Raw genomic sequence first — 10,000 nt, forward strand, 5'->3', positions numbered from 1 at the left:
AGGCTTTTGGTCGTATTGACAGAAGGAAGTTATAGTAGGCATTAAGACAAAGGGAATATGGAATAAGGTTTAAGGTTATAAGAGTGGCCAAGAGTATTTAACCCATTCAACTCCGATGACAAGATGTCTTGTCATTTGGTCAAATAAAACAAAAAATCATAAAACACAAAAATGTTTGATCAAACACCAGAAAAATATGACGTCAGTCCTCGCTTCGCTGCGAGCGAAGCGAGGATTGACGTCATATTTTTCTGGTGTTTGATCAAACATTTTAGTGTTTTATGATTTTTTGTTTTATTTGACCAAATGACAAGACATCTTGTCATCGGAGTTGAATGGGTTAAGAGCAAACTGTGGGTAGAGTAAAGAACGGGGATGTAAAGAGTGAGTGATTTGAAATCAAAACTGGTGTGAGACAGGTAAGGACACTGTCTCCTATATTGTTTGTTATATATATGGACAGGTGCATGAGGGAGATTTGTGTAAAAGAACAAAGTGAAGTAAACTAGTCTACGATGATGCAGTGGTCGTGACAGAAAACCAAGAAGACCTTCAGAATATAATGAATCAATGGAACAGGGCTTTGATGGAAAAGAGAATGACGATTAACATCGTAAAAACATATAAGAAAACAAACGAAAGAGTGCTGTATTACGATAGTTGAAATTATACTAAAGTAAGCAGAGAAATTTAGACATCTAGAAGTCGTGTTTAACCCCCCCAAAAAAGAAAAAAGAAATACAGATTGGAATCAATAACAGAATTAGCAAATACAACAAAAAACTCAGTATGTCATATCCAACATTCAAAGGTAGACATATGCCCATTCAATACAAGACAATTATATCTAATATTATTTTGAAACCAATTCTCGCATATGGATTGGAATCATGGTCACTAACCACAAAAACAAAATCAATTATTCAGTTTGCAGAAATGAAAGTGCTCAGGTTGCTAAGAGGGGTAACTAGTCTGCATAGAATAAGAAATGGTAAACTTAGAGAATATCTGAAAGTGACAGCATTGTTGGAAAGCCAAGGAAAAACGAAAATGAGCTGGTATGGATATGTTAGCAGAATGGATGAGGAAAGACCAACCAATATTTATGAGGTAAAATCCACGTCGTAGGCGTCCAGTTGGTCGATGGAGGGTGAGGTGGATGGATGGTATGAAGGCTGCAGCAGTGAGCAGGAGTGTTCCGGTTTAGATGAAAATGTTGTATCAAGACCGGTTGGAAAGGAGGTTTATCGAAGCCGGTGACTGACACGGCAGGACTTAACTGGCACTGATGAGCATCTTTGCACTTACCATTCTTGTCGAGGTGCAAACGGTTTGTCTTCAGTTGACTCTTCCATGTCCTATATTGGGTACAGGTCAGTTTCAATAATGGCATTTCATGAACAGTAGAGAACGTGGGAGTTCTATCTAAACGACTAGTTCAGTGACAGCGTGGGTCTGAAGGTGTGTAGGGGAAGTAGCGTCCATTATTATTGTTAGTTTTTGTTGAATTAGTTTATTAAGAGTTTGTTGAATTATTTGTTTATTTATGTTTGTTTTATTGATTGTTTTTTATAATTTCATTTATTCCAAGGTTTTGTATTATAAATGTGTTGGTATAAAAATCAGGTCCGGCCGTCGTGAAGCTTCGAACACGGGTCCCTCCGGGCGTGAGACTCACGTGTCACCGCGGATCTGACTGTTTGAATTACATTGCTGCTACTAACACTTTCATAATGTTTGTATAAATTGCCCAAGGGGATTTGTTAAACGTTTTTCTTTATGATTTACTCAACAAGATTGATTGACGATTAATGTATAGATATCCATTGCGTTTGTGTAACTACGATACTGTAAGAATATCACAACTTGTTGCCTCTGGAATGGTTGCCGCTCCCTGACCGACATCAAGAGAATAGTGGACCCAGATATTCGTCCCAGAATTCTGCCCTTCGGCTTGTCAAAGTCGTCCGTTTAGGATCGATCGAGACGACATAATTGGGCAGGCCGTTAACCCCTTAAACGGTGAAGAAGGTTCGTCTGAACTCAGTGAAATACTCGTGATGTCCTCGTGGTCTGGTTGGGGTCGCTCTTCCTACACGAATCACGAGACCCCTGTCATGCGCCTCTAATCACGACCTCGACCCCACTGGCTTTATGCACCGCTTACTGTATGTGCCATGTCTTACTGGTTGTATACGTTTGATAGTTTAAGAGCACGGAGTACCTAGGAAAAGAAATGACGACCTTATTTCAGGGTCGCGACCACTGGGTTGGGATTTTTTTTTTTTTTTTTTTTTTAGATGAGGTTTGGGAATACTGGGAGGGTCTGTTCTTCCTTCCAAGGATCCGTGGGTGACCAGAACGTCTCATTCTCTATAATGTGAAAGGAAATTGATAAGGACCTCTAACTTAAAATGTTTTGTTCCATCTAACGTCAAAAGTATAGCTGAATAAGGTTGCTGTCTTGGCAGCGGAACACAAGAAAGGCATATTTCATATTTAGGAGCACCGTGTATAAATTAGTTCATAAATTACAATTTTAGCTATACAGAATATTACTACAAATATTGCTATTTACATATTGTCATGAGAGACATAGTAATGTTAATTAAGACATGTTTACATATGATTATTTCCAACGGGGTGACAATTATTAATACAGGAAATAATGGTGCGCGTATATTATAGGAAACGGTTTCTTGAAGGCGTGACCTTGCTACAGATGTTCTAGTTAAAATGTTCGCAGTCCAGGGTGCCACTAGAAGATCCTACACAGAACAGGATCTAGTCAGTTTCCCGATAGACGTCATAACTAGTCAACTTGTCTTAAGCTCTGTTCCTTACATCCCTGTATTGACTCTGATAACACTTTTACAGAACAGTCACGTACGATTATTTTATATTGGAGGCGAATCTCCACTCAACAAAGAACACAAATTACTTTTTATATTTAGTCTCACTCATTTCTACCACCGCCGTTCTTAAATCTTCCTTACCGTCCCCATGACTCCTCCTCTTAAATTACCGTTGGAAGCGTTTGTTTTATCTGGATGGAATACAATGTCTTCTAAAAAAAATTCCGATAAATCTCATAAACATAATCATTTGAATAGTCACGTCAAAACAGGACTATTTTTAGAACCTTGAAGCTGGATACGTCACGCCATAGATCTATTTCTGTCCACTTCGTACTGAAAAAGAAAACGAAAAAAAAAAAAAAAAAAAGATTCACGCAGGAATCTGACACACGACATCCTTGCAGTGTCGTTGGTTGCTCTTCCCCGTTGGGGAAAGCGTCTTGCTTAATCATACCCAGAGACTTAACAGATAACAAAAACAGTTATTCTTGTTGAAGTTACACAACTGGTGAAATAAACGGGTTGGTGTAAAGAAGAACATTCGTAAATTATTTAAATTTGTACTTCAATGTAATCTGAAAATTTGATACAAATTCGTCAGAATCACTAGCGAAGAAATTCTATGTCAGGTTCAAGTGAATCGAGGGTAATTCAAGTTCGATTGATTTTAAGATTGTATGGTATGCATGGAAACTGTAATTGCCTGCAGACGCATGCGTATATACACACATACATGCATACATGTTCACATAAATACACATATTCATGCACACGATGCACACATACATAACTCCACACATGCATACATATTAGACAAAGTTTTATCAATGAGACAGAATTGGTGTTCCATTGCATCAACCCAAAATCAAAATATGTTCATCGTTTGTAGGAAATGGAGTAAAATTCGGTTCTACCGGAGCCATGCACCTAATAAATGGCGAAGACAAAACAATCATGTAACTGTTAGAATGTATCATCTAGATCTATATCGTGACGGGTAGCTTCTGGAAAAGAAAAAATCCATTTGGATAAATAAAACTACAAACAATCGTTTAAGCACTCAAGTGCAGAAAGTATACAATTACGTAGTTGTACATATTCACTTTACATATAACAACAAAACGTATTTTGAAAATATACGTTCAAGTTAGTATTTGATAACAGTCTCTCATTTATTTTTGTCGTAACGGTTCTATAAATTTGAATTTTCATCACCATAACAATAAATCACTTTTCTTTAATTTCAACATTATAGAAATGGCCATTACTTGTTGACAATATATTCGTGATTTTCTCCTAATAAGAAATTATTTACAATGTTGCCCTAAATCATAAAAAGAAAACGGCGACTATGACGTCATGTCTGCTGCATTGATTCAAACCGTGACAACAGACTGTGCAATTCGTACAATAGACACGCGCTGCAGTAATGCATCAGATTCTGAACAGAAGAAAGGGCGTTTCCCGTTTAGGAAAAATGTGTATCTTGGGTTGAAAGAAGATGACGGGAATGGAGGAGGGGGAGTTCTGGCAATTAAGGTTGCATCACTGAATTTAACTACGTAATGGACTGCCCCTGTCCATATCAATTTATTTGTTTATATATTTACCTATTTATGTATTTTTTTGTAACAAGTGACCATTATATGTGTAAACTTTATTGATTTGCCTTAAGTTAGATATATTATGAATAAGTTTGATAGTAAAAAAAAAAGATTATGGAAACGACAAGCTGTGATATACTCACCCAACCCACGTTACGCAATCTTATTTATATTTAAGTATTCAGTATCACTATATAAAGAAGTACTGAATTGCATCTTGGAGTATTCTTTTTTACATTTTGGGAATTTTCACTTAGCTTAATAGAAATAAAAGGATTTAAGCTTTTGACAAAGACAATTTAAATAACTGTGCGTTTCAAGAAATCAAAATTTGGGGCAAAAAATTTAAAATCTAAAAATTAACATCCATTCAATTAAGAAATTCCACCCGAATATCAACTTATAAATTCTCTAAAAATTGGTAACTTACCAACCGTCAAACGAATAGTTGTTGTTTTTTCTCCACTATAGCGTTTCCATTGCAAACGAAATTGTGCGTTATTTTCTTAAATGATCAGATGGTGACTTGAAAGGTCCGCACATAATTTTCAGAGAAGGCAAATTTCTGCGCATACTCACAGCAAACAATTAGAGGTCGAAACGGACCTGGAAAAACCTACCTGGCTCCACAATCTACCGTTCTATCCCTAGGTTAAGTTTTCATGTCTTAACGCTCTCAAGCATAGAGTGAATCTTTACCGACTTAGATTTGTTCAAGTTGAATTAGTGGGGATCGGCTTCTTAATGCTGAGGTGTGTATGTTGCTGTTTTCTCTTTCTCACGTATGTAATCTTATTAATTATTGTCCCCATCGTTTGTTTTTGAGACCCCAAACACACCTTTACAAAAATAAAATAAAATAAAATTAGTCTGGGCTGGACGCTGTAATGATAAAATTGGCGTGGACATCTCCGTTTTCTGTGGGAAAAAACGACGCTAGCCTTTGACACGAAAAGATTTTTGTGGAGGAAATTGTAGCCTCCGCATTGGGGTGGTCAAGGTCCCCGTGTGTTTTCTTGCAGAAGTTTTACCATTGGCTTGAAGGTCACCACCACGACCTGACCTTGGCAGGGGAGAAGCTGGGCTTGTCGTGATGGAAGCCAAGGCACAGGAAGAAGTCGTCTAGCGTTAGAATTAGAATACGAAGTGAGCGTGCATGGCGAAACCAAGAAGATGTTTATCCATGTGTGTGTATACAGAGCTCCCGTCCTTCCTCTGAATAGAATCGCCTGGCATAAGGTAAAATAAAATCACTGAGGAGAGACAACGACACGAGCTGGGTTAGGGCGAAATTTTGCGATGAAAAGGGAAATAAGAGTGGTAAGGTTGTGTCTCGGGTGATGACTTAGGAGAGTGGATTTCGGAAAAGATAAGACAGCTTTATGTTCAACACGTGGAGGTCCACACCTGCCGAGCCTCACCACACGTAGGTTGCATACTCTATTGAGAAACATTAAAGGCACAGGTTAGGTCATATATGTGTATATATATATATATATATATATATATATATATATATATATATATATATATATATATATGTATGTAGAATGATCACTAAAAAACACGTGATCCAATAAATTTGTTGGTAACCACAAAGGAAATTGGAAAGAGTAATTCCCAAGCGCTTTCGTGTTATTCACATCTTCAGTGGAATAACACGAAAGCGCTTGGGAATTATTGTTTCTTTCCAATTTCCTTTGTGGTTACTATCAAAAATATATATGTATGTATATACATATATATTATGCAACCAATCACCCTTAGAAGCGACGTAGAACAAATAACAACACCCGGCCGTCTCGAGCCTCGATCACTGGAAGATGACAGCGAGTGCAACTCAAGCTCAGAGGGACCCGCGATTGAAGCTCATGACGTCCGGGTTTGATTATATGCCAAATGTATGCAGAAAAACACACTGAGGCGTCCTTCGTTCATCAATTGGCCATCTTCAGGAGTTGTATCTTGTGGTGATCGTTCGGGTATAGCTATTTGCTTGGTTAATATGCCTGTTCATGCTGACACTGGGGGAGGTAACACTTAACGTGGTAACCCTTGGGGAGGTAACACATACGTAGTGTGTTCATGAGGTGAGGTGGGTTGTTGGGGAGGAAAAGTGTAGATTTAGGAAAGGTAGAGATTGTATGGATCAAATTTTTGTAGTAAGGTAGATTTATGAGATTTTTTTTTAACAAGGTAAGAGTGAATTTTGGGCTTTTATGAATCTGGAGAAGGCTCATAACAAGGTCGACAGGAATGGATTGTGGAGGTATTACAAATGTATGCGACAAGGGGAAAGATGTTAAACGTAGTTAAAGAATTTCACGCGGGTAGTAAAGATTGTTATCCTTGGGAATGGTGAGAGTGAGTGGTCTGAGGTAAAAATGGGCCTGTGCTAGTGTTGTATAATTTCACCATGGCTGTTCAGTGTGTACGTGGATGGAATAGTAGGTCAAGTAAGTACGAGAATGATGGGCAGAGTATTGGAGATGGTTAGAAAGACTTGAGGGAGGTGGGAGGTGAGGCAGATGTTATTTGCTAATATTTGTTACAAGGATGGATAGAGTGAGGAACAAGGAGGTGAGGAGGAGAGCGGGGATGTAAAGGTAGACGTCTTGTTGGATTGATCAATGAATACTGGAATGGTTTGCGCATATGAAAAGCATGATTGATGAAAGACTAACAAAAATTGTGTGAAAAGCAGATGTGGGTGGTGTGAACGTAAAGGGAAGACAGGGATTGAGAGGTAGGGACTGGATAAAGGGAGCCTTGGACCAAGGGGAATGTCTGTCGAGCAAGGAAGTGAGAGGGCAGGAATGGTTATGAATGGACGATATTTGATTCTAGACCATTTACTGTTCACTATGCCAGTGAAGGTACAATAAGCTTAATATGTGATATTTTTCGGATACAAGTTTATGGTGTTTATGGGAAAAAGTTCCGTTGGCTTGATAGAGGACACTATAGTATATGTCGTGCCTCGCACAGACCAGAGATGAAAATGTAATTTCATAAGAATGAAGGAGACTGCAAGAGACCATAAGGCCTACATTAGGCAGTTCCATGTCCATTACCACTTATCATCCCCATCCATAAATTTTTCTAACCATTTCAACAACCGATAGTTTCAGTGCTCACTACATGGTTACTAAATCTATTTAATTCATTAACCACTCTATTGGTAAAGCAATTCTTGCCTATTTCCTTCTTAAATCTAATTTCTAAAGACACCTGTGACTGGGTATTTTCTCATACGAAGATGGTCATTACTCCTATGCATTGGAAAACCCTTATAAGGTAGATATAAGCAAGGATTAAAGTATGTTTAAAATTTTTCCTAACAGTAGACTTTAGTCTGGTTTCCGCCCTCAGCGCTACTTGTTATAAAGTTACTGTCCAGACTAATCGAGAGAGAGAGAGAGAGAGAGAGGGAGAGAGAAAGAGAGAGAGAAAGGAAAAAGAGAGAGAGAGAGGGAAAGAGAAAGCTAATGAGATAAGATGTGAATGAGGGAATGGAAGGATGAAAGAAGAGAAGGATTGAGAGGGCATGACGGCGAAGAACCTCCGTGACGACAAATAATCAGTGCGTGCTCTCTTTCTCTCTCTCTCTCTCTCTCTCTCTTTCTCTCTCGTCCGCCAGCCCGCTCGTTGCGGAGGGATTGCGGCAACACATCACCACAATCTCTTCCTCCTCTCTCTCCTTCTCTTCTTTCCTCTCCTCCCTCTCCTCCTCCACCTCCTCCTCCTCTTTTTCCCCCTCCTCCTTTTAAGGATCAAGAGGTCTGTTGCTGTTCGTTTGCTCATGCAACTCCGTGTAACTCCTCTTCCTCCTCCTTCGCCTCTTCCTCCTTCTCCTCCTCTTCCTTTTCCTCCTCCTCCTCCACTTCTGACTTACTCATTGTCCTCTCTTTTTCCTCTTCCTTCCTTTCGTTCTCATTCTCCTACTTATCATTATCCTTTTTGTCCTTCTTCTTTCTTCTTCTTCTTCTTCTTCTTCTTCTTCACCTTCTTCTTCTTCTTTTTCTTATTCTTCGCTTTCTCATCTCCTATTTCTTCTACTACTTTTTCTCCCTTTTCTCCTCTTTCTCTTTCTTCTTTTTCTCTCTTTTTTCTTCCTCTTCTCTCTCTTCTCCTTCTTTTTCCTCTCCTTCCTCCTCTTCCTCCTCTTCCTCTTCTCCTCCTCCTACTCCTCCTTTTTCTCCTTGTCCTTCTCCCTTTTTTCTTGTTCTTCTTCTATTACTTTTCCTTCTCTTTCTTCTTTTTCTCTTTTTCCTTCGTTTCCTTTTCCATCTCCATCTCAGTCTCCTTCTCTTTTTCTCTCTCCTTTTCCTCCTCTTTTGCCTCCTCGTTATTCTCCTTCTTCTCCTTCTTCTCTTTCTTCTTCTCTTTTGCTTTCTTCTTCTCCTTCTTCCTCGTCTCCTTTTCTTTTTACTCTTTTACCTTCTTTTTATTTTCATTTTCTTCACCTTCTCTTTATTTTCCTTGTCCTTCTACTTCTTTCTTCTTCCCCTTCTCTTTTTCTTTCTCCTTCTCCTTCTTCCCTTTTTCTTTCTCCTTCTCATTCTCCCCTTTTTCTCTTTCTTTCCATTTTCCTCCACCTCCTTCTCCTCCTCCTCCTTTTCCATTCCATAATCATTCTCCTTTTCCATCTCCTTTTCCTTCTCCTTCTACTCCTATTTCTCCTTCTCCTTCTTTTTTTTCCTCTCCTTCTCCTTCCACTTCTCCTTCTCCTTTTCTATGTACGTCTACTGTTCCTTCTCCTTCTACTCCTATTTCTCCTTCTCCTTCTTTTTTTTCCTCTCCTTCTCCTTCCACTTCTCCTTCTCCTTTTCTATGTCCGTCTACTGTTCCTTCTCCTTCTACTCCTATTTCTCCTTCTCCTTCTTCTTTTTTCCACTCCTTCTCCTTCTCCTTTTCTATCTCCGTCTACTGTTCCTTCTTCCATATCTCCTTCTCCTTCTGCTTCACCTTCTTCTTCACCTTCCCCTTCTCCTATTTCTCCTTCTCCTTCTCCTCCTCCTCCTTCTTCTCCTTCTCCTCCTTCCTCTCCTCCTCCTCCTCCTTCTTCTCCTTCTCCTCCTTCCTCTCCTCCTCCTCCTCCTTCTCCTTCTCCTCCTTCCTCTCCTCCTCCTCCTTCTTCTCCTTCTCCTTCTTTTCCTTCTCCTCATTCTTCTCCTTCTCCTCCTTCCTCTCCTCCTCCTCCTTCTTCTCCTTCTCCTCCTTCCTCTCCTCCTCCTCCTTCTTCTTCTTCTCCTTCTCCTTCTTACTCTCCTCCTCCTCCTCCTCCTGCCTCTCCTCCTCTTTCCTGTCTTCCTCCTTCTCCTCCTTCCTCTACTCCTCCTCTTTCTTCTCTTCCTCCTTCTTCTCCTTCTCGTCCTTCCTCTCCTCCCCCTCCTTCTTCTCCATCTCCTCCTTCCTCTCCTCCTCCTTCTCCTTCTCCTCCTTCCTCCCCTCCACCTTCTTTTCCTTCTCCTCCTCCCTCTCTTCCTCCCCCTTCTCTCTATTCCTCTCTTTCCCTCCTGGTGAGACAGAGGAGGG

At 39.7% G+C, this 10,000-nt stretch overlaps 1 protein-coding gene across 1 annotated transcript in view; it reads left to right on the plus strand.

The window, feature by feature from the left end:
* The window catches only part of LOC143039714 (putative E3 ubiquitin-protein ligase HECTD2), a 76,158-nt gene that overhangs the window by 13,687 nt on the left and 52,471 nt on the right, over window positions 1-10,000 (plus strand). The window lies entirely within an intron of this gene.

This window comes from Oratosquilla oratoria, chromosome 27 (assembly GCF_046742065.1).
Source record: "Oratosquilla oratoria isolate Oo_2021 chromosome 27, ASM4674206v1, whole genome shotgun sequence".
In the NCBI taxonomy this organism is placed as follows: domain Eukaryota; kingdom Metazoa; phylum Arthropoda; class Malacostraca; order Stomatopoda; family Squillidae; genus Oratosquilla; species Oratosquilla oratoria.